Source organism: Panthera onca, chromosome B1 (assembly GCF_046562875.1).
Source record: "Panthera onca isolate mPanOnc1 chromosome B1, mPanOnc1 haplotype 2, whole genome shotgun sequence".
In the NCBI taxonomy this organism is placed as follows: Eukaryota; Metazoa; Chordata; class Mammalia; order Carnivora; family Felidae; genus Panthera; species Panthera onca.
This window is the reverse complement of record NC_138342.1, coordinates 14,651,381-14,677,579: the sequence shown is the minus strand read 5'-3', so window position 1 is coordinate 14,677,579 and position 26,199 is coordinate 14,651,381. Positions and strand designations below refer to the sequence as shown.

The 26,199-nt window shown below is 38.2% G+C and overlaps 1 long non-coding RNA gene across 2 annotated transcripts in view; it reads right to left on the bottom strand.

Moving 5' to 3' along the window:
• The window catches only part of LOC144616053 (uncharacterized), a 323,120-nt gene extending 297,503 nt beyond the window's left edge, over positions 1-25,617 (bottom strand). For both annotated transcript variants that reach the window (XR_013554933.2, XR_014137527.1), the window contains exon 1: positions 25,512-25,617. This is a non-coding gene — a long non-coding RNA (uncharacterized LOC144616053). The remainder of the gene's footprint in view (positions 1-25,511) is intronic.
• Positions 25,618-26,199: the final 582 nt, after the last annotated feature.

Sequence of the window (26,199 nt, the reverse complement as noted above, 5' to 3'; positions counted from 1 at the left end):
CAATGAAGAACTTCCCTTGTTTGTCTAGTTTCCAAGATATTAGTGAAATTGCATTAGGAAGAGGGAAAATAAAAAGCAGGTAGGTGAAAGTGTATGAGTTTTCAATGTATGTCTTATTAATAACGCCATCTCTCCAGGGAAATGGCACTGAAAGACACTACCCAGGATTACTGTCCCTGGAGTGGTTTAGATGACAGATATAAAGCAGGAACAGCAAATTTTGTTATTTCCCTACACTGTTGATGACATGGAGCCCAGGCTGAGTTATGTGAGGTTGTTCAGGTCTTTCCAAACTAAACATAGTTTGTCAGTTTTCGAAATCGTAAAGAATGACCCATCTTCCTACCTTTACCCCTGACCTCACTCATAGCTTTTTCTTTTTTAATTATTGTGCCTCTTACATCAAACACTTAAATGGGGAGATTGCTGGTCTTAGCTGACTCTACCCGTGCTTTCCATCCTTCCTCATCCACCTTCAAAGTTATGGATGCATTCCAAACTGATTAAATGGGTCATAGCCTTTTGGAGAGGTCAAAGCCAGCTGGTTCCAGTCAATTGTATTCCTTCCAATTGACAAACGATAAATGGAGTTTTTGCTCAGGCGGTTGGCTCTACAGTTGGTGATTGATGACTTGATATTATGCCTTTCAAGCTGGAGTAACATCTCACCCCCAGCCAGAGTCCATGAATCTATCTAGATCTGGGGTTAGCCCATCTGCCCACACTACAAAACACCGTATATGAGACTATTTCTAAGTTCAGTTACATAGTCAAGGAGATATTTATGAATCCATTTTCTTCAATATTTATAGAGTAGACATATACACCAATCTATTGGCTGTGAGGAAATAGAGCTCTATCTTTAAGGATAAGTAGTCATTCTTCAATAAACAGAAGGAAAATCTGATTTTTTTGAAAAAAGCAAAGAAAAGCACATGAAGAGAGATAATATTCAGAAAATTTAAGTAATTTGATGTGGCTGTAGCATAGACAAAGAACAGGGCATAGAAGGGCAGACTGCAAAGATAGACTGGACCCAGATTAATCAAAACATTCATAAGGGGAATATATTTTTGGCAGTTCCAAAACAAGACATGTTATCAGAATTACTCACCTAGACACTTAAAAATACAGATATCTGATTCTAGTCTTACTAAATCAGAATCTCTGAGAGCAGGACCCAGAAATGCATATATTTTAAAAACTTAGTTTCAGGAACTATCAGAGCCTTGTTACTCAAAGATTGGATATTTGATAGAAATGCTGAATCTCATAGCAAACCTGCAGAATCAGAATCTGCAATTTCATAAAATCCTCAAATGATTCCTATGCATGTTAAAACTAAGAAGCATGGTCTAGTCTAGAGAAAGTCCTTAAGAGTACCTAAGTGTGTGAAATTAAAGACCAGAAATACATAGTAGGCTTGTGCAGCACTGTTAGTTAAAAAACAAAAGGAATGCATATGAAAACGTGTACATTTGGATCACCCTTTCAAATCTGTCCCACATGGTAAACTGAATATTTATCAGTAATATAAAATATGACTAGCTTTCATAAAATCATACGGGGAAGCAAGGGAGGGGTAAATGTCACCATTGATCATAAAATAACCTCTTATGACCCAAAATCCAATCCTGACATAAATCTGCATCTCCCGGGATCAAAAAATAACCTCAATATTTTAGAGCCAATGAAAGGCATTGGAAACTTTACTCAGTTCATTATACAATGAAAGGAAATAGCTATTACTTTTAAGAGCATTTCACATTTGTCATTCCTGATTCACATACTTTAATTCCAGGCTAAATTGGAAATTTAACCTAGCTAAGGACAATGGAGCAATAGCTGACTATAAAAAGCCGTCATCATCATCATCGTCGTCGTCGTCATCATCATCATCATCACCATCATCATCATCACCATCATCATATAGAGAACATTTGCAAATGTCCAGCACTGTGCTACCATTTCACACAAGCACTGGTTTCTCATAGGAATCATCACTCCATTTAACAGATGAAAAAACTGAGATGTTGAATGGGAATGTCTGTGGTCACATGGCTAAAAAGCAGCAGAGTTGGAATACAATCCCTATCATCTGACTTCCTATGTCTTGCTTCTGACCACTCTAACTGAAACTTAATTGTAAGAGGATATGCATGCAAGCCCCAGCTATACCATCCTGCAGACTTCATCATAAAATGTCTCAGCCAGTTTCTCCACCTGCAAGTCAAAAAAGAAATATCTAATCTACCAGGTTTTTAATGATTAGCTGAGATTGAGTCTGAGAAAAAAAGCATTGTATGATGCAAATCACAATAAGCAATCAACAGAGAGCTGTTATTTTGACCTTGCATAGCTGTCTCTGAATAATTGTAATTATCTTATAAAATTGTGTTTCTATCAAATGCACACTTCTTGAGAGTAGGAAACTCTCTACAATATCTCTGGAGTGTGTGGTCAGGTAGACAGGTTAGACACCTAGTGAAGGGTTTCTAACTGAAAGAAATGAAAGACAGTTACCTGTGAAAATAGAAAAAAGACACGGTGACAGTTTGGAAAAAACATTAGATGGGGAGCAAGCTGGTCTAACTTTTTCTCTAACTCTTGCTCTGGTAAACTATATAGCATTGGACAAGTCATTCCTGTAAACCAAGACCCCACGCTGTCATCAGTAATATGACCACATTGGTCTATAAGACTTCTAAGCTCTCTTTTAGCTCTAAGATCATATGAGTCTGTGTTTAGGCATCGAAATTGCTATGCTCAGAAACCCTGAGGTGTTACACCACTTTACAAAAAACCCGCTAGACAATGGATTACAAAGTATATAATGTCAGGGTCTAGAAGTATGACAGTAAACTCTAAGGGAAAAAGAATATAGTCAGGTTCTGTTTTATCCTGTGGTTTATACTTGGATTTCATCTACTCATTTCTGAAAAGCAGTAGAAAGGACAGGTAAAGTTTCTGCTTTTCATGGAGCTTACAACTGAATGGAGGAGACAGAAGAAAACAATAAACAATGAATTAACTACATTCTGATACATGCTGCGAAGGAAATAGGGTGCTGAAGTCAGGAATCAACTGTGCCTTGGTGAAGGAGAAGCTTAGGCAGGAGAATGGTCAGACTTCCATTTCAAATTGTTGACATTCAACTGAGACCTAGACCTGAAGGGTAAGAAGACAGGATAATTTCAGGCAAGGAAAAAAGCCAACACTAAAATCGTGACATTAGAAAGAAGTTGGCATGTTGGAGGACCAAAAAGAATTCAGTGTTGTTGGTACAAAGGAGTAACATGCAGAGAGGCACAAAATAAACTTGGTAGGAACCCTGACCTTGGAGTCCTTGGCTAAAGGATGATCTATTATTTAACTTTCCTGATACAGGTTTTTAAGCAGAAAATTTATAGCAAATATTCACTGAGTTCTTATTATTTATCAGGTGCTGTCCTCATTGCCTTTCATATATTAACTTATTTAATTATCACCATAATCCTATGAGGTGGGAACTGTTATCACCCATGGATGAGGAATCTGAACAAAGAGAGGTTAATTAACTAGCTGAGAATCACACAGCAAGGACATTTCTGAGCCCAGATTCATTACTAGGCAGCCTGACTACAAAGCCTGTGCTCTTAACAAATGTGCCATGCAGGTATGTTTTATAACTTGGAGGTTTCAGGTGCTTGATTTGTGTTGACTGAGAACATTCCAGAACCGAGTTTGATTTCCCTTTTCCCTACGTTATGAAGAAGCACTGCTTGACACGATGTAACAGTACATGGAGTGTTTGTGAATGCCATGAGCCCAACTCCTTCAAAATGAAAAGTCAACCCTTAAAAGAACAGACTAGTAAGCAGAAGGTTGCTGATATCTGAAAGATTATTTTCTTAACACATTTCATGACACATTTAGCCGTGTCTTCAGACTCAGTGAAATTAACCTCAGTATAAGCTTGATTTATATTATTCTGGATGAGGTGGGGGTTTTTTTTGTTTATTTGTTTGTTTGCTTTTTTTCAGTTAAAACAACTGACTCAGATCCACTGGCAGAGTTGCCCAGAGTTCTTTGTGCCTCAGTTGGCACACCTATGAGATGGAGATTATATACCTATGTGCAAAAATAGACAAATAGTTCAGATAGAAGAGTAGTCGGATAGATACATAGACAGACAGATAGATAGATGATGGACGGACAGACAGGCAGGCAGATAGGGGCAGATATATGAGAAGGTATTTAATGACACTTCTATTATTAATATGCTAAGCAAACAATAATGTCAATTTACATATATATTGAGTGTCCTGTGCATCAGTTGTGTTCCAACCATTTTGCATGAATTCTTTTAATCCTTTACACAATTCCATAAATTACATATAATTACCTCCATTTTACAAATGAGGACACTGAGGCACAGAGAGATTAAGTAACTCCTTCAAGGTCACAGAGTTATTAGCAGGTAGTGGTGTCAGGATTCACGCCCACCAAATCCATCTTTAGACTCTTTCTCCTAACCGCTACTTCTACTCTCCCTCATGCATATCTTAATTAGTCCTCCTTTACTACTGTCAGGAAAGACTCATTCCTTTTGCTTTTCCTAACCTCACTATATAGAGCATAGTAACACTGAATAATATTTCTGATAGCTGTCAAAGAGAGTAACTAATTAAAAAGGAAGAGTATGTCAGTTTCTTCTTTGCAGGGGAAATCCTTAAAATAACATTTATCTACCTCTCTGACTTTGTGCTTAAAGAGGCAGGCCAAGATATCTGGAAAGAAGTCAGCCTTTTCTGAGGCACCCTAAGGTGGGTGCTTATATCCTAGCCCATGTTCCCATAAAACTTTCTCTCTCCTGCTCCTATAGCCCTATCTAGAGTCATTTAATGGGTATCTAAAGGCCTTGCCAATGTACCCAGCCTGTATCTGTCCCGGAGTTGCTTCCAGCATACCCCACAGTAGAGCAGTCAAACTTCCATAGCACGAGTGTGTCCACAGAGAGAACTTAACCCATTGGGATCAGCTGTGTTAACAATGCACCATTTTTGTTTTGATAGCGCCCAATGCATCCTCACTATAGAACAATTACATCACGAAGATTGCTGTGCTTCCTGATTATACCTCTTTCTTACACTATTGTATAAGTGATCAAGGGTAGGTGTTGTCTTGTTTCAGAAAGTGTCCAGATTTTTTCTTTTTTTCTGTAAGAAAGATATAATTAAAGATATTGCTAAGGACCTCTCACTATTTTTGTGTCATCTGCCTTTTTTTTGATTGCTGGAAAAAGCTTCAATTTTATGTTTTCTTTTGTAGAAAATCAAAACTGGAATAACTGGGCATCTTTATATATGCATCCCATGTTTTTTGGTCACCAGAAAACTACAGGTTAATTCTTTCTATCTATCCATCCATCCTTCCATCTTCCCATCCATCCATCCATCAGTCTAATCTAAGAAAGAATCATCTCACTAAACATTTAGTGAATGAAGGAAGGAAAAAATTGATGTCATATAGACTAATGTCCTTTACTAAGTATCTTGAAACAGTATGTCATAGATGAATAAGATAGGCACTACATGACACAAACCCATCTGTACAACTGGAAGAAACACTCGATTTTTCTATCAATATTTTCCCTAAATACTCATATTTTTTGGTAAAAACAAAATAAGGCTAAATACAGAGATAAAGAAATGCACTCAGCTTTGGCAAACAATATAGCCACGAGAACACATCTAATCAGTCATATCTACAGTAGCTATATTTTGGTAAAAATTCTGCCTATACCTGCACTTGAAATCTAAAACTTGCCATGGCAAACACCTGCTGAGATACGTTCACGTACTGCTATTCTTTCTGTAGTAAACAACTTTTGTCTAACACTCCCTGTTCCTTGGGGAAATTGCTTCTTTCTAACTTTATTGATTTGATTTGAGTACAACTGCCACCCATTACCCCCCCTACCCCCCGAGCAGAAAAGCTGACCTGGACTTAATGAATCATAACAGCCCATTTTACTAGCCACAGTGTTTGATCCAGGAATGGACAAATGAATAATGTGGAGCCAATGAATCTTTCTCTTGGAGTACTCAGTTTGGAGCTGGATGTAAAAGGATCACAAAGCTACAGTAAGGTGAATTGAAGGTGTTCATTGTCATCTTCTCCACGATGTAGGAAAGAGTGACAAGTACAGTGTTGGAGAGAGAGAGAGAAGAAATGGGAGTAGGAGGGAGACAAGACAGGGACTAAGGACTTCCTTCAATGGACTCGTTTGTCCCTTTCACGCTTGAAATCAGCTCCACTTCTGGACTCAGACTCAGCTCGTGTTCCCACACTTAAACCTGCAGGTGTTCTAACTAATATAGTTCCTGAGAATTCTTTCTCTAGTCACATTAAGCTACTTGTTATTCAGGTTAGAATGCATTTTTTCATACTTACCTCTGCATTATGCACATATACTCTCTATTTCAGTTATTTATTGCTGTGTAACAAACTACTCCAAAACTTAGTGGCTTAAAACAGTCTTTCATTTTGCTCATATTATTGAGAATCGGGAGTTTATAAAGGGCCTGGCTCCATGCGGCTTCAGCTAAGGTGTCTGGGACTAGAAGTCATACTTCTAAGTCTCTTCATGTACATGTCTGGTGCCTAAACACAAAGCTCCCTGGACTCTCGTTCTCAGTGTGACGTCCCATCCTCAGAGTCTCTTGCCAAGGCTCAGACTTCTCACACCCTACGGGCTTCAAGCAGTGGCTCTTCTGCAGTGGCTTATAAGAAGAAACATCCTAAAAGCAAGAGTTCCAAGGGGCCTAGGTGGAAGTGTAACGTTTCTTAAGGTCTAGCCTCAGAGGTTACACAGCATCAACTCTGCCATAGTGAGAGGCAAAGGGCCAGCCCAGTTAAGGACTGAGGACCACATAAAAGCAGGAATACCATGAGGTATGGCTCATGGTCTCAGGAGAGATCTTTAGAAACCAGTTATCACCCACCCAACTCTGTCTGGAATTAGATGTCCTTGTTGTCCTGGTTATTCCTACATACCCCTGGGTTCTTAGCACAAATACTCCCTTCTCTGACAAATCTTTCTTTCTTCCCATGTACATACTTCTGTCACAGTGTGTTATATCTCCTTGTAGTATGATTTATGAGTTTGTCTCTATACTAGGCTCTGAACACCTTGAGGGGGTTAAAGATGTCTTAATTCATCTTTATATCTGAGACCTTATCGCTGGTGCTCAATAAATGTTGTCTGGGTGAACAAGCATATATATGTCAACACGTTTACTCTGCAAGTTGAAAAAAATTGCAGAAGATGGATTCAAGTGGAACTCTTGCTCCCAGAGAAGTTTCTGGGTCAGGACTACGTCAGCTTGTGGACTATTTCCCTACATGATATTTTCACACATGATGTCAACTAATATCAGGATATAAAAAATCGACTCAGCCCAAAGTAGTCAAAGCAACTGATGTCAAAGTGTTACAGGATCCTGTCACCTCGATGAGCCCTGTCCTTCTCACACACTTCAAGAAAACTTGTGAAGTCATACATTTATCTAGTCAGGTCCACAAAAAAAAAAATGTAGCACAGGACAAAACACAGCTGGGATTTAGTTAGAGGAAAATTATTTTCCATGATTTTTCTAATTTGATATTTCATAATATTTACTAAGGCTCCCTGTGACTATGAGCTATGAAGGTACCGCCCTTACAAGGATGCATTATACAACCCTCTGCAGATGAGAAGCTGATACACGTGAGCTGATACACGCGAAAATATAGACACTTGCATGTAAGTTCCAATAACCACGAGGGTGAGATACACATCCCAATCATTGCCAACAGAAAATTAGATTATTCTAAGCTTCCTTCCTTTCACCTTACTAAGTGTAAATCTAAGAAATCACAGGAATTTATGTGTGTGTATGGTTCTGTGCGTATATGTGATAAGAACACATTACATGAAATCTACTCTCTTAACTAATTTTGAAGTACATGATCCCATATTGTTAACTATAGACACTAGGCTGCACAACAACAAATCTGCAGGACTAATTCACCTAGCATTACTGAAACTTAGTACCCACTGAGCAACAACTCATAAAAAAAAAAACAAAATCAAAAACAAAAAACCAAGCAATGAAAACAAAAACCAAAGGGATACAACATTCTGAAAGGTGTTGGATATGTCTCTTTTTTCTTTATTCTGGTTAAGGTATCAGAGGTGTTTGCATATGTCCAAACTCATCAATTTGTACACATTAAATATATGCAGTTCTTTGTATATCAATTACACCTTAATAAAGCTGTTTCAAAAGAAATCAGTCAAAAATTTTCATTTTCTACTGTTATACTTTGTTTCTGTAAAGAATAAGGAGGGACATACTTGAAGAAGGAACTAAGAAGACCAATGAAAGGAAAAAAAAACAACAACACAGAAGATAACTGAATGCTGAAATCAGTAAAGAGGACAGATCCTTAGAGAGAAACAAGGAAAAAGAAAACATAATTTGGGATAGGGAATGGGTTGAATGAAGACCCCACAGCAACCTGGAAAAACTCCGAGATAGAATTTTTTTCAAATTGTGGTTTGACCCACGCTGCCGCTTAATTAAATGTTAACATGCAGGTTAAGCTCAGCAAGACATTAGAAATAGTAAGATAAGAAGATGAATCCACAGAAATATTTAGAGAACAGCAAAAATACAATTAAAAAGAAAGCTAGAGGGACACCTTGGTGACTCAGTTAATTAAGCATCTGACTCTTGATCTCAGCTCAGGTCGTGATCTCAGGGTTGTGAGTTCAAACCCTGCATTGGGCTTTCAGCTGGGCATGAAGCATACTTAAAAAAAAAAGGAAAGGGGCGCCTGGGTGGCGCAGTCGGTTAAGCGTCCGACTTCAGCCAGGTCACGATCTCGCGGTCTGTGAGTTCGAGCCCCGCGTCAGGCTCTGGGCTGATGGCTCGGAGCCTGGAGCCTGTTTCCGATTCTGTGTCTCCCTCTCTCTCTGCCCCTCCCCTGTTCATGCTCTGTCTCTCTCTGTCCCAAAAATAAATAAAAAACGTTGAAAAAAAAATTTAAAAAAAAAAAAAAAAAAAAAAGGAAAGAAAAGAAAACAAAACAAAAGAACAACAACAACAAAAAAAGCTAGAAGCATATGACAGAGAATGAGAGTGATTCATGAAGCTATGTGATAATTGCCAGGATGTTCCAGGCCCAAAGCAAGACACACAGTGTAACCTGTTTGGATATTTACTAATTTGGCAGGCAGTGAGTGTTCCTACGCCTGCTGACTCTAAAACTTTATTGACATCACCTCTCAGAGAGGAGTTGTTAGCATCTTTCATCAAAGTCTCTCCTCGAACACGAGAAATGGGTCACATGTATCCAAAATTTGTAGGAATTATAAACCAGAATTTGGATCCCTCAAGAGTATGGCTGTCAACTGGGAGACATCAAACACCAGGACCAGACTGTAAATTATCACAGACTTTGCAGACCATACTATCTGTCACAGTTGCTTAACTCCGTCTTGTAGCATGGAAGCAGATAAATACAGTATGTACTGAAACTGGTATATTTTGTGTTTCAATATAGTTTATGTATTATGATGGAATTTTGAATTTCATTTGGTCTTCATATGCCACATTTTTTTAATATGAAATTTATTGTCAAATTGGTTTCCATACAACACCCAGTGCTCATCCCAACAGGTGCCCCCCCACAATGTCCATCACCCACTTTCCTCGGCCTCCCCCTGCCGCATCAACCCTCAGTTTATTCTCAGTTTTTAAGAGTCTCTTAGGGGTTGGCTCCCTCCCTCTCTAACCTCTTTTTTTTTCCTTCCCCTCCCCCATGGTCTTCTGTAAAGTTTCTCAAGATCCACATAAGAGTGAAAACATATGGTATCTGTCTTTCTTTGCATGACTTATTTCACTTAGCATCATACTCTCCAGTTCCATCCACGTTGCTACAAAAGGCCATATTTCATTTTTTCTCATTGCCAAGTAGTATTCCATTGTGTATATAAACAACAATTTCTTTATCCATTCGTCAGTTGATGGACATTTAGGCTCTTTCCATAATTTGGCTATTGCTGAAAGTGCTGCTATAAACATTGGGGTACAAGTGCCCCTATGCATCAGCATTCTGTAACCCTTGGGTAAATTCCTAGCAATGCTATTGCTGGGTCATAGGGTAGATCTATTTTTATTTTTTTGAGGAACCTCCACACTGTTTTCCAATTTGCATTCCCACCACCAGTGCAAGAGGGTTCCCGTTTCTCCACATCCTCTCCAGCATCTATAGTCTCCTGATTTGTTCATTTTAGCCACTCTGACTGGCATGAGGTGATATCTGAGTGTGGTTTTGATTTGTATTTCCCTGATGAGGAGTGACGTTGAGCATCTTTTCATGTGCCTGTTAGCCATCTAGATGTCTTTAGAGAAGTGTCTATTCATGTTTTCTGCCCATTTCTTCACTGGATTATTTGTTTTTCAGGTGTGGAGTTTGGTGAGCTCTTTATAGATTTTGGATACCTGCCCTTTGTCTGATATGTCATTTGCAAATATATTTTCCCATTCCATCGGTTGCCTTTTAGTTTTGTTGATTGTTTCCTTCGCAGTGCAGACGCTTTTTATCTTCATGAGGTCCCAATAGTTCATTTTTGCTTTTAATTCCCTTGCCTTTGGAGATGTGTCAAGTAAGAAATTGCTGCGGCTGAGGTCAGAGAGGTTTTTTCCTGCTTTCTCCTCTAGGGTTTTGATGATTTCCTGTCTCACATTAAGGCCTTTATCCATTTTGAGTTTATTTTTGTGAATGGTGTAAGAAAGTGGTCTAGTTTCATTCTTCTGCATGTTGCTGTCCAGTTCTCCCAGCACCATTTGTTAAAGAGACTGTCTTTTTTCCATTGGATATTCTTTCCTGCTTTGTGAAAGATTAGTTGGCCATCCTTTTGTGGGTCCAATTCTGGAATCTCTATTCTATTCCATTGGTCTATGTGTCTCTTTTTGTGCCAATACCATGCTGTCTTGGTGATTACAGTTTCAGCAATCAGACAACAAAAAGAAATCAAAGGCATCAAAATTGGCAAAGATGAAGTCAAGCTTTCACTTTTTGCAGATGACATGATATTATACATGAAAAACCTGATAGACTCCACCAAAAGTCTGCTAGAACTGATACATGAATTCAGCAAAGTCTCAGGATACAAAATTAATGTACAGAAATCAGTTGCATTCTTATACACTAATAATGAAACAGAAAGAGAAATAAAGAAACGGATCTCATTCACCATTGCACCAAGAATCATAAAATACCTAGGAATAAACCTAACGAAAGATGTAAAAGATCTGTATGCTGAAAACTATAGAAAGCTTATGAAGGAAATTGAAGAAGATACAAAGAAATGGAAAAACATTCTGTGCTCATGGATTGGAAAAATATTGTTAAAATGTCAATACTACCCAAAGCTATCTACACATTCAATGCAATCCCAATCAAAATTGCACGAGCATTCTTCTCGAAGTTAGAACAAGCAATCCTAAAATTTGTATGGAACCACAAAAGACCCCAAATAGACAAAGTAATATTGAAGAAGACCAAAGCGGGAGGCATCACAACCCCAGACTTTAGCCTCTACCACAATTTTTTTTTTAATTTGTTTAGCAATTTAAAAATGTAAAAATAATCTTAGCTTTCAGGCCATACAAAAATAGGGGGCAGACTGGATTTGGTTCATTGTAGTTTGGTGATGCCTCATACAGACTAACTCTAGTTAGTGACAGAATAAAGGGATCAATTCTTTTTGCACCTATACATATCCAAAGGTGTCAGCTAGAGTTACCTTATCTTGTTTTTAAATCTGATTAGTTTGGACTACTATTCCACAAGTTGAAAAGCAAACGTCCAAAGTCTTCTCTCTCCCGCTTTCTCTTTCTTTGTGCATATGTGCCTTTGCCTATCTCTGACATCACTCTCTATCTCTATCTCTGTATCTCTCTATGTCCCTCCCACTCCCCCCACAACATTTATTATCCCTCTTTCAACTCATCCTTCAGTTCCAATCAGCTACAATGTAGCAAAATTTCTTGTTGACCTACATTTGCTAACACTTAAATGGTTGGAAAAATTTTACCGGGATAATATTTTGTGTCATGTGAAAATTACATTTAATTCAAATTTCTGTGACCACAAATAACATTTTCTTTTGGAATACAATCTGGAAATTGCATTATAATGTTTTTATATGCAGGAAAAGAAAAGAGTTCTAAGAATCAGACAGCCCTGAGTTCAAGTTAGAGCCCCACCAAATGAGTACTATATATAATCATTGCTAAGCAACACAACTAAATTTCAAAGTAATTTAAAAACACTTTTTAAGAGGGCACCTGGGTGGCACAGTCAGTTAAGCATCCAATTTCAGCTCAGGTCATGATCGCATAGCTTGTGACTTGGAGCCCTGCATTGGGCTCTGTGAAGACAGCCCAGAGCGTGAACCCTGCTCTGGATTCTGTGTATCCCTCTCTCTCTGCCTTTCCCTCACTTATGTTCTGTCTCTCTTTCTCTTAAAAACAAATAAGCATTAAAAAAAAAAGTTTTAATAAAAAAATTTAAAAAAACACTTTTTAAGCAAAATTAATGGAGTCCTATTTCAATTAAGTCATTCAGCCAGCATTTAAGCCTGGTCAATGACACAGCTGAGATTCAAACTCAAGTCAGATTCTGGAAACTTTCTTCCTCTAACAATGATGCATTATCGTTTTCTATCAAGTCATTTTTTCTTGTGTAGGCAGTTCTGTGTAGGGACTTCTACAATAATCAGGATTATCAGGATAGAGAATGATTTCCTCATGGCGCAAAATCTCAGAAGAAACTGAGGGTCAGAGAGCTAAAATGAATTTCAGAAGAATCCTTGCCGTTTTCCCATGCTCTGCCACAGGGAATCTAACTGGATACGGATGGAAAGAAGTGTAACAATTGCTTGTTTGTTTGGTTTTTCGTTTTTTTTTTTTTAATCAGAAAAAGGTAATGGTCAACAGTTTTAAGAAATGGACAAGACAGACACAACAATAGAAGTGAGTGCACAAAGTCCTGGCTCTGAGAGTCCAGGGAGCAGAGACAGTGGGGAGAATGTCTTTCAGCGGCTCATTTCAGTGGAGGGACCACCCCGACTTGTACAGAAAGCTTTATTACAGACCTTAAAAGAACCAATAAATGAAATATCAAAAATCACAGAGCAAAATACAAAAACCTGAAACACTCAAGAGGAGAAATTTGGAGTGTAGACACATAGACCAACCACCTAGATTCTTCTTAATTGCTCTAGCAATAAGTCCCTCAAGGTTTGCTACAGCTGCAGAGAGCCACAGCAAACTCTCCTTAGGGTCATCCACATCTGATCACCGATCAGTTCTTGGGTATTAAGGCCCAATCATTTTGGCTCAACTTTGGGCGACTCTGATGGTCTGTGTTTGTTCCAGAGCTCCTTGTCGAGTTGGGAGAGACTTTGCCAGGCCTTTGACATGATTAGGTGTCTCCTTGGACCCAATCTTGCTTTCCTCTTCTCTCTTCCAAAGGAGCTAATTCCTAATAAACATCAAGCAGGCTAAACTCCATCCTAGCATCTACATCCAGTGATGCCAACCACCAATAAACGATACTGAAATTGGTCGGAGAAAGCAGGTACCGTGAGGGGTTCTGGAGATGGATCACTTGCTGCCCAGCTGGCAATAAGGAGAGCCCACCTACAGCAGGCGGGACATCATGAGACCTTGTTCCCCAAAGAGAGCACACTTTCTCCAGGAGACACAGCAAAGGTACTACAGAACCATTGGCTACTACAGAACCATTGGCTACAACCATTGGCTACACGACGGAACCCTCTGTCCAAGGACCAGCAGTGAAGGAAAGGAATCACCATCTTGGCAGAAGTCACTGATCACCAAGGAGACATCAGACTGCAGTCACAAAATGGGGGTAGAGAGGAATAGGTGTGGCACCCAGGTGATCTCCTCAGGCTTGTTTTGGTAGCTTCTTGCCCAAATTGTGACTTCACAACAACAAAATATGAAATAACACTTATGTTTTCCTGTGGAAAAATATCTGCAATCTAAGAATATTATCTCTGGCCCCAATTTTTTTCAATTACATATCAGCAGTAAAGAATCAGAGAATTTAATTCAAAAAATATGACTTAACAATATAAAAATAGAAATAAAGCTCCAAGAATGTACATTTTCCCACCATGAAACCATTTAACACCCTAAGAATATTAAAAATTGAAGTCCAGTAACAGTAACTATTGGAGACGATGTGCCTGAAACTTGTCTCAAAGTTACATTTTGTGGTTTATAAAGTTGAAACTGTTGACATCTTCCACTCTTCTATGCAGACCCTGATTTTTGTATTTGAGAGACTATTCCTTCTGTAGGTGCTGAGATAACAGGGAAACTCAGAAAATTCTGCAAAATGAACAATATTTTCAGTCATTTTTCTATGCTAACCTGTACAAATTAGAACTCAAATGTTCTCACAGGTATTATTTCTTTCTCCATTCAGAGTATATTTCTTCAACAAATATTTTGGCAGGGTAAAACTCATCAAATAACTTCTCCATTCAAATTTTTTAATGTTTCGAAATCACATGCTGTAAAATTAGGCCTCATCAATTTTGTTTCACTCTGTTATTAAATATGAATTCAACCAGTAACAACTCCAATGAATTTTTTTTACCAATCAAGATGTTCCAAAGCACAAATAGGGAATTTCAAAATTATGTCTTATACATATTTGAGCACTCATTCTTCAATCTGTTAAATTCCTACTTTGATTTTGTTGTAATTAAGTGTCATTGACTTCTCATTTGCAAGCTTTGTTGTCAAGAACCGTAATTCAATAAAAGTGTCAAAATCTGAAGTTTCATGGATTCCATCCATGAAACACTTGATTAAAGTATTCCAGCAGATTCTGATTTTTCAAAAAAGCAACCAGGATTGAGAAGATTCAGTTATAGGTGAATACATTCCAATGCAATAAGTTTCAATGTAGGTCACGTGTGATGACTTTCAAAATAATTGTTCTAAGGCTCAAACTTTCCTAAAATCTAAGTGATGATGGACAGCAACGAGAAGCACGTACACTCTTAAAGAATATCTATATTTATTTGCAACTGTGATTAAATACAACATAAAATTTACCATCTTAATCTTTGTAGGTGTACTGTTTATTAGTGTTAAGTACATGCACAATGCTGTGCAACCAATTCAGAGAACTCTTTCATCTTATAAAATTGAAGATTTATACCCTTTGAATAATTCCTCACTTCCCCTTCTCCCCAGACACTGGCAACCACCACCCTACCTTCTGTCTCTTTTCATTTGACTGCTCTAGGTACATGTAAGTGGAATCACACAGTATTTGTCTTTCTATGGCTGACTTAAATTTGACTTACCATAACGTCCTGAAGGCATGTATCAGAATTCCCTTCCTTTTTAAGGCTGAATAATATTCCCTTGTATGTATTTACTGTTAACCTTAAATATAAAATTGTCAGTTATTTTACCAGAAAAAAAATGGTTGTTTTTTTTTTGGGGGGGGGGGGATAGTAGAGAACTGCAATTTGGTGCAAGCATGATATGGCAAAACCATAGTCAAGTCAAACAAAGGAGAGAAACATTATTTTACAAAGAAATAGTTGGAGGTTGGCAGGAATCGTTTTGAATGGAAGTCCACTGGAGTTCAGGTGATGACAGTTTCTCATTGGCTGAGCTGCAGGGGGAGTCGACTTCTTATAGGAAATGCAACGTACATCTTTTCCCTGTTGAGGTCTGTAACTGACAATTCTTTCCATAACCGATGTCAAATGGTATGGCTCCTCCTTCTAGCCTTCCAACTCTACTTTAGTGAGGTCTCTCTTTATTAATTTCCACAACACCACTGACAGGCTCTTTCCTTGACCAAACTTTAATTAGACTCCTCTGAGCCCTCTTCTCAAATAGGCCTCAACCTCGGCCTCTGTCCTTGCTGAGGCTGCATAGCTCAGTCTTAGCAAGAATCCTGCTAAGTCAGTATGAAGACAATACTCAACTCTTGATATCTGGTCACTCTTGATATCTGATTAAGTTCCTCATCCCCCTCTGATATTTAATCCCTTGGCCTGCTTTCAGCATGAACCCTGCTGAGTCTAAGTTGGTTCAGCAGGAATACCCTCCCTTAATGCCTCCTCTTTAAAAATTCACTAACTACCTCACTCTGCTCATTGACTATAAATTCCCACTTGTCCTTTTATTCCTGATTTCTTTCCCTATTGAAATGCCCCTGTTGCAATAGTCTTGAATGGAGTTTCCATTACTGTTTGAACAAGTGTCAGAATAATTTCATCTTTGATAGCACATTGTGTTTATCCACTCATCAGATGGACGCGGGTTGCTTCTGCCTTCTGGCTGTTGTAAGTAACACTGCTATAAACATGAATGGACAAATATCTCTGAGACCTGGCTTTCAATTCTTTTGAGTATATACCCACAAGTGAAATTGATGGATTACATGGTAATTTTTTGCCCAGCTTTGTGAAAAATCCCTATCCTATTTTCCACAGTGGCTATATCATTTTACATCCTCCCCAAAAGTGCACAAGAGTATCAATTTCTCCTTGCCAACACTTGCTATTTTCTGGGGTTTTTTAATTTGTTTGTTTGTTTTTTTAGAGTAGCCATCCTAATGGATGTGAGGTAGTATCTCATTATGGTTTGATTTATGTTCCTGTAAGATTGGTGACGTTGATTATCCTGTCATGTCTTTCTTGGCTATTTGCATATCTTCTTTGGAAAAATGTATATTCAAGTCCTTTGTACATTTTTTAAAAATTTTATTGTTTATTTTTGAGAGAGAGAGAGAGAGAGGGAGGGAGGGAGGGAGAGGGGGAGGGGCAGAGAGAAAGGGAGACACAGAATCCAAAGCAGGCTCCAGGCTCTGATTTGTCAGCACAGAGCCCAACACGGGCTTGAACTCACAGACCACGCAAGACTGACCTGAGCCAAGGTCAGACGCTTAACCAACTGAGTCACCCAGGTGCCCCCTTTGTAAATTTTTAATTGGGTTGCTTGTTTTTGTTGCTGAACAGTAGGAGTTCATTATATGTTCTGGATATTAACCCCTTATCAGATATACAATTTGTAAGTATCTCCTATTCTAGAAGCTATCTGTTCACTCTATTGATTTTGTATTTTGATGTACACAAGTTTTTAACATTGATGTAAGTCAATGTATCTATTTTTACTTTTGTTGCTTGTGCTTTTGGCGTTATATCCAATAAATCATTGGCAAAATTATGTCATGAAACTTTTTCCCTATGTTTCCTTCTAAGAGTTTGGTAGGTTTCTCTTTTATGTTCAGATCTTTCATCCATTTTCAGTTAATTTTTGTATATAGTGTTTGGTTTGGTAAGGGTGCAACTTCATTCTTTTGCATATGGATACCCAGTTTTCCCTCTGTTGAAGGGACTGTTCTGTTCCCATTTAATAGTTTTTTCATGTTTGTTGAAGATCATTTGACCATATATGTGAGGGCTTATTTTGGGGTTTTCTATTCTATTCCATTGATCTATATGTATGGTTTTTACCACTAACCACCCTATTTTGATTACTTTAGCTTGGCAATAACTTTTGAGTTAAGAAGTGTAAGACCATCAACTCTGCATTTTTTCAAGATCGTTTTGGCCCTCTGGCGTCCCTTGAGATTCCATTATGAATTTTAGGGTAGATTTTGTAATACCATTTACAAAAAAAATGTTAATGGAATTTTGATAAGTATTACATTAAATCTGCAGATTGCTTTGGGTGGTATAGACATCTTAACAATTAAATATTCCAATCCATCAGCACAGGATGTTTTTCCATTTATTTGTGTCTTCTTAAAATTTGTTTAAGCAATGTTTTGCAGTTTTAAGTATATGTATCTTTTGCCTTGCTGGTTAAGTGTATTCCTAAGTATTTTATTCTTTTTGATGCTTTGAAAATGATAGTTTATTTTTAATTTCCTTTTCAGATTATGCACTATTCTTGAATAGTACGGTACGCAGTATAAAGAAATGCAACTGATGTTGTGTATTGGTTTCTTATCCTACAAGTTTGCTAAGTTCTTTTATTAGTTCTAACAGGTTGTGGGTTTTTTTGTATATGTGGAATCTCTAGGGATTTCAACATACAAGATCATATTGCTGCAAACAGAAATAATATTACTGCTTCCATTCCAATTTGGATTCATTTTTTTCTTTGTTTTGCCTAACTGCTCCTTCTAGGATGTCCAGTACTCTGTTGAAGAGAAGTGGCAACAGCAAACATCCTTTTTTCCCCAATCTTGGAGGAAGGGCTTTCAGTCTTTCACCATTGATTATGATGTTAGCTGTGGGTTTTCACACATGGTGTTCCTTCTATTCCTAGTTTGTTGAGTTTTTATAAAGGGTGTTGACTTTCACCAAATGATTTTCTGCATCAAATGAGAAGATCATACAGGGGTTTTTCCCCTTCCTTCTGTTAATGTGGTGTATTATATTGATTGATTCCACTCTTTTCTTTCTGTCCCAAGGGAGGAGCTGGGAAATGGGTGCCATATTAGTTTTCCCTCCAATACTACTTATTATGTTTCCCCAACCCAAACTCAAAATATAAAGCCAGAAAGGTATTCCATTGAGAAATTTGTGTGCTTGTCAGGAGGGATACTAACATCAGGCTTTAATTTTCTGAGCTATAGAATTTCAAAGACCCATCCTATTCTGTTACTGGGTCAGAACATATAGAATGTTTTTCTGCAAAATTTGACTAGCATCCTTGGTAAGGCAAAGGGATTTCATGTCAGACAGTCTCTTTGGAACGCTTAAATCTAAACCTTGCTGAAGCTGCTTAGAACTGCACTGCAAAGAGCAGAGAGACTGAAGTTTTAATGCAGGCTTGACTGGACTTTTAAAAATATCCAGAAACGAAACTTTGTTTATATATGAAAATGGCCAAAAAAGCTATGGATCAGTTCAAAGACAGATGTCCCCAACTTACAATGGTTTGACTTAAGATTTTTTTTTTTTTTAAATTTTTTTTTTTCAACGTTTTTTATTTATTTTTGGGACAGAGAGAGACAGAGCATGAACGGGGGAGGGGCAGAGAGAGAGGGAGACACAGAATCGGAAACAGGCTCCAGGCTCCGAGCCATCAGCCCAGAGCCTGACGCGGGGCTCGAACTCACGGACCGCGAGATCGTGACCTGGCTGAAGTCGGACGCTTAACCGACTGCGCCACCCAGGCGCCCCGACTTAAGATTTTTTGACTTTATGATGGTGTGAAAGTAATTGGTTGGTTAGGTATACTTTGTGTATTTTCTATTTACAAGGTTTTCAACTTAACAATGTATTTATTGGGAGGGGACGCCACTGTAGTCGAGGAAGATCTGTATTGGACTGGGAAGGGGAGGGACGATGCAGCAAAGAGAGTGACAAGAAAAGAAGTAAATTGGTCTCTGCTTACACTCCTAAGTCCACCACTTGGAGCGTACTAGAGGTAGATGTGTAAATACACGGAAAGGTATCCAGGATGCACTGCCAACATTTAAAAAAAGAAGAGTTCATTTCATCTCGAAATCGCCATAGACAGCTTTGTAGAGAAGGTGATATTTGGGGGTGTGAGCTGGTACTGAAGGGAGGTGGAGTGTGGGGGTGAGGGCAACGTTACAGATGGGACAAACGAGAACACTGAAAAGAAGAATGTTTAAGATTTTCCAAGGAAAAGTTAAGCACCCAGTTCAATGAACACAGAAGGACTACAGAATGTAAAATGTTAAAAGATCTGGAAAAATATACTGATGTGTGATCCTGAAGGTCCTTCAAGTAGAATTGAAGAGACGAGAACTTTGATGGGGAGGGAGATGGCAGTTTAGAGTAACAGCAGTGAAGTGTAATTTCCTGAACAGAACACTAAATGATCAAAGTAATGTTTTAGGATGTGTAATCTGACATGATGGAAGTCAAGTGGAAATGTGTCAGGAAACAACCTTAAGATTTCACCTACACCATATGCTCCCTCATCTTTGGGTTTCTTTAAAGCATTCCCCATGCAGTTTACCTGGGGCGCCTAGGTGGCTCAGTCGGTTAAGCATCCGACTCTTGGTTTCGGCTCAGGGCATGATCTCATGGGTTTGTGGCTTTGAGCCCCACATTGGTCTCTGCACTGACAGTGAGGACCCTGCTTAGGATTCTTCCTCTCTCCCTCTCTTTCTGCCCCTCCCCCACTTGCACTGTCTCTGTCTCTCTCAAAACAAGTAAATAAACTTAAAAAAATTTTTTAAAGTAAATAAATAAAGCATTCCCCACGCAAAGTTAACCTTCCACCACCTTCCTTCATTTCTAGCCTGTAAATAAATGCATTAACTGTAAATCCACAATTAGAACCCTGGTCATTTGACTCCCAAAACTCACATTTTAACCACCACAGAGTCAGTTCACAATCAGATCTATTATGAATACTCTTATATCACTACCATTTCCCTCATGATAGTGGGGAGATGGGAAGACTCTGTAAATCATGAAGGACTTTATTTTATTTCACTTTATTTTCTGCTTTCATCTCAGGATCATACTAACATGATCTTAACTTAAGAAAATATTGCTGACTCACCAGGAGTCCAAGAAATTAATCTGCACATCTCTAAAACAATCCAAAGTGAGAAACAGAATTTATATTGGTTCCCAAGCTGGAGCTGTCTTTGGTAATTTTATTCTTGTTTTCTTAAGTGCTCTGTGTTTATTCTTTAGTGAGAAGTCCTCACAGAATACCCTGCATATATTTTGACTAGGGTCTTAACTAGGGCCCTTTGCATTCACAGAATAAAATCAACCACTCCAAGGACCATGAGCCCAAGAGTCTGGTTTCCATTTTATCTTTCTGTAAAATAGAATGCTGTAAACTATGAGAACATGTGTGAATGTACCACTGGAAGGTGCCCTTCCTGAGTCTCTCTGGACCATCTTGAGGTTAGCCCTGTAAACATCTAGTGTTCATAACGAGAGTGACTGGTCTTCTTTTATTTTTTATTTTTTCTCCACGTTTATCTTACTTTAACTGCAAAGGTCTTTACAGACACCTGTTTAATGATTATGATAGTAAAATACTTGAATTTGTCGCTCTAACATAAATTGAATTCTTTAGTCAAGATCTCTGTTTGACAAACATAAATGTGTGACAAGATTACTGTTCATAACCACACCTTGCAATTGTGGACATAACTTGTAGCACAGCTTCTGCTTACAATAAACTCATTTGAATATTTTTCTCATTTATACACTGTGCTTGACTCATGTTTTTCAGCTGGGAACATGTAAAATCATATGCATTTTAGTTTACAAAAGAAGTGTGGCATTTTCCCCCTTTGATATGAAAACATTTATTAATGTTTGAATGGAGCTTTCAAAAGTCAAGCAGATTTAATTTGAAACTTATGAATAAAAGATTTGCACTTGGGTTAAATTTTTCTCCAAGGCACCTGTGTCTTTCCTTTATCGATCATTATGTTGCACAAGAAAGCTGTGCTAATTCACTGTACTGCTATTTTAATTAATGCTCAACTGAATTTATTCATTCAGCGATACAACACCAGCATCTGCAGGCATGGGTCAGTACTCTGAATTCTTTCTTCAGCATGCTTTTCTTTCTAGGGAGGACTTCATGCAAATGAGAGCAAAAATCCTCTCGGTTTCAAGTCATAATCAATTTAAATAAATTATTTTAGAATCAATTTAGGCAAAGACCTAAAAATCTGACGCTCAAGACTACCCAAGATTTTACAACAAAACTAATTCATAGTTTTCAACATGTCTCCCACATGGAAAGTATAAAATGTTGAGAAGTTAGAGATTAAGGAGGAGTTTTACAGAAAGCCATTGGGATGCTAGGAGTCCTACTATTCCCAAGAGGTCAGGGATGGGAGTTTCTACCCTTCACCTCAAACCTAGGGAATCCAATGGACACTTGGGAAGTTTAATACATGTCCTGGAAACTTGGGAGATGAAGTGGACTCATTTATGTCTCTTGCCTGAAAAGTGTAAAGAGGGAGAAGCTGACTAAAGAGGCCACTGGAAACAGCACTGGTAATAGCAGTTTGGGAATCAATTGCATTGCCTAAGAAGATATGGCCAAAGTAGCTGGTTCCTATGGTACACTATGCAGGAGAAAGTGAAACAGAATGAGTTTTATTCTCCCACAGGTATAAAGGCAAGGGACCTTGGAAGATCCCTTGAAAACTAGAATTGTATTTTCTGTCACCAAAAGCTTAAGAAGTCATAACTGCCCAGGCAATTAACTTAATATACTTACCTGTTTAGACAATTAGATCAGAGAGTTGCCAGTGAGGGGAAGAGGGTCTCAAGAGAACCCAGAAAACTTATCAATGAATGCATGAGTCAACTTTTCAAACAGCTCCTAGACCCAGGGAGCACTAAATCTAGTTCATTCACAACATCTTTTGGAATGAAAGCATTTTTTGCTGTTCCATGTATCTTTCCACCAGTGCTGAAAATTTCCCAAGTTTCACTGGTCAAAAATGTATGGAAGAACAAAAGTTCTGGTAGTGGAAGGAGCAGCACTCAGTGAAGCCCTGCCCCTACTCCTGCATGCAATCCACTTGAAGCAAGTTCTAGCTAAGATATGGAATAGGAAAGTTGGCCTGCCAAACAAAGTTTTGAGATTTTGATTACTACTCTACACTGAACAAATTAATGATCAGATTGGTAATCCTTTGTGGGGAGAAGTTACAAAGAACCTTTCAATAACTGAGTGTGAGCAGAAGATTCATGAGGCCCAACCTAACTCTTTTATTCAGGTGGACAGAAGAACCAGTTCCAAAAAGTTGGGTTTGAATGGACAGTAGGGGGCATTGTTGCTAAAAAAGGGGATCTTCCTTAGTCAACATAGTGGTTTCACTTCCCTCACCACCTTCATGCGGCATAAACGTGCTTGTTAAAAATCTGTACATTTTCTACAAACCAGTCAGTTCTTTGTCTTCTTAAAAGTTATTCCAGGGGCGCCTGGGTGGCGCAGTCGGTTAAGCGTCCGACTTCAGCCAGGTCACGATCTTGCGGTCCGTGAGTTCGAGCCCCGCGTCAGGCTCTGGGTTGATGGCTCCGAGCCTGGAGCCTGTTTCCGATTCTGTGTCTCCCTCTCTCTCTGCCCCTCCCCCGTTCATGCTCTGTCTCTCTCTGTCCCAAAAATAAATAAAAAACGTTGAAAAAAAAAAAAAAAAAGTTATTCCATAAACCCAAAGGGCTGTGATTACTGAAAAAGTGATCTTGGCACCACCAACAAGATTATATTTACTGTTGTCCTTGCTCTACTTGCTCAGTGTTCTGTAATCTGGTTTCACCTCCTGCCATATGCGTGGACTGTCTCTTTTCAAGATCATTCATGGCTTCTCTTCCTAGTTATGAAATGCAATGTAAAATGTACAAACTTTGCTTTAGTGCAGCTAAACGCTCCTTTCTTCATTCCTCTCTTCCCACGACTTTTCTAACAACCCTCCAAGTTGGGTTTACTTTGTAAGAACTCAAGCTCTGCAGTCAAGACTTCTTGAGCTTCAAACCCTGATCCATCACCTGTAGCTGCGTGCCTTGGGATATCATTTATTCTCACTAAGCGTCCATTTCCCCACATATAAAGTGAGATCATAATAGTATATAACTAGGCACAGAGTCTATTATATAATTAAGTCAATGTTAACTAGCCTTTACTATTTTTATTGCCAGAATCATCTAGTCTCTGCCTCAAGTCTCTACCTCGAACTCAATTCCTCATCCTACACATGAAATATTTGTATTTTCTGGAGTTATGTATGTGGGTCTCTTCTCTGTATACTTTACATATTCAATGCATTTCATTTCTATACCTGCAACCATCACCTATGTTCTTAAATTCACAAATTTCCTTCAGGCCCACACCTCTCTTCTAAATTACAGATCCAAATATATAGCTGCTTATTAAAAACTTCTGCTTGTTACCCATTACCTCCTCAAACTCAACATTTCTAAACTCAAACTCTTCAACCATTCTCACCTTCCAATCCAATATACACAGCCACATGCGTGCGTGTGCGCGCACGCGTGCGCGCGCGCGCGCGCGCACACACACACACACACACACACACACACACTCACACACACAAAGACATGCACAACTCTTTCTGGTACTTCATTTCCTAGCTAGGTACTAACATAAAAAACATCCAGGTCACTTATGCCAGAAATTGATGAGTTCTCCTAGATTTCTTTTTGTCCCTCATTTCCCATCCCAATTTGTCACTAAACACTATGCTCTGCCTCCCAAATATTTCTTAAATAAGTCAACACTCCTCCATTCCAATTCTCATAATTAGAGAAAAATAAAGGCTTCTGGCCAAAACACACATAGTTCTTCACGGTTTAGCTACTACCCATCTTTTCTCCCTTAAACCTTGATTATCAGCTACATGCAACTATTATAGTTTCCTGAATGCATCAGATTTCTCTTTCTTTCTTGGCTTTGAATACTGTGTTCTCCATGCTTGGGCTGTACCACTTGAGTATATAGTTGATCTAAAACAAGTACAGACAAGCTGAGCACTACTGACCACGTCATCTCAACAATGCGTGCATGTAAGTATCATCACCATTCCCTTTTTAGAGAGGAGCAAAGAAGCTCAGAGAGATTAAGTAACTTGCACCTGGTCCCTCACCTGGCAATGGTCAGAGCCACTTCTGGAATTATTTAGGTGCTAAGTAAATGTTGGTTAGCTGTTGAATCTTGGAAATTATTATTCCTGTTATTTCTCTTCTAAAGGACATCAAAATAGATTTTCAAAACTTTTGAGTAACATCCAAAATCTTATAACTGGTTCATAATAGAGCAGAACTTTAAATCTTTTGTTATACTTGGTTACCTTTTCCAATTCATTAAAAAAAATTGCAAAATAAATCATTATGGTACAAAGTGACCACAATTCTGTTCAAACAGTTCCCCCTCACCATTCTGAACATGACTTTTTTCCATTCCTTTCAACAAAATCTGAATAAAATACTATATCCCTCTCTAACAGAACTTCCTGATCTTCCAGTTTATGGTGATTCACTCCTTTTTTAAAACCCTGTGACATTTCCAATCTATATCATCTGGGCTAAAACTTAATCCTAGATGACTTTCATTGCTTCTTTCTAAATCCTCTTTATAGCAAATATCTTTCATTAAGGTATAAATTACAGTTCTTAGTATATAGTTTTCTGAGTTTTGCTAATGCATAGTCACACTAAATAACCAAAATCAAAAACATAGAAAAATCCATTAACACACAAAAAATTCCCCCGTTCCCCTTTGTCATCATTCTTCCCTCTTACCCCAGTCTCTGACAATAATTGATCCATTTTTGGGGTCTATACCCTGATATTGTCCAGGATGTCATACACATGGAATCATGCAGTATGTAACCTATGGGAGCTGCCTTCTTTCACTTACTAGAACACATCTGAGATTCGTCCATTTGTACATGTATCAGTAGTTTGTTCCTTTTCTTTGCCAAGTAGTATTCCATAGGGTGACGCACCACGATTTGTTCATCCATTGACCTGTTAATGGACAAGTTATTTTCAGTTTTTGTCAATTATGAAGAAAATTAACACAATATTTGCATACAATTTTTACATTAAAAAAGTATTTGTTTCACGTGGGTGAATTCCCAGAAATGGGATAGTAATTGAACCTTTAACATTTTTAAGGGATTACCAACCTGTTTACCACAATTAATGTACCATTTTGCATTCTCAACAGCAAATTGTGAGCATCCCAGTGGCTCCACATCTTCACAAACACTATTATGTTACTAAAATCCTTGCCATATTAATAGTAGTTATTTCATCATGCTCTCAACTGAGATTTCCCTCGTGACTAACGATGTTTAGCATTTTTTTACATGTGCTTATTTGCCATCTGCATATCTTCTTTGATTAAGGTATCAGTGTATTTTTTTTCAAAAACATATTTCAATTATTGTTTGTTTTCTTCCCATTGAGTTCTAGGCGGTCTTCATTTATTCTGGATACAGATTTCTTATCAGATATGTGATATTAAATATTTCCTTTCAGTCTATAGCTTGTAGTTTTATTTTCTTAAGAGTGTCTTTCAAAGAGCAGCAGTTTTGAAATTC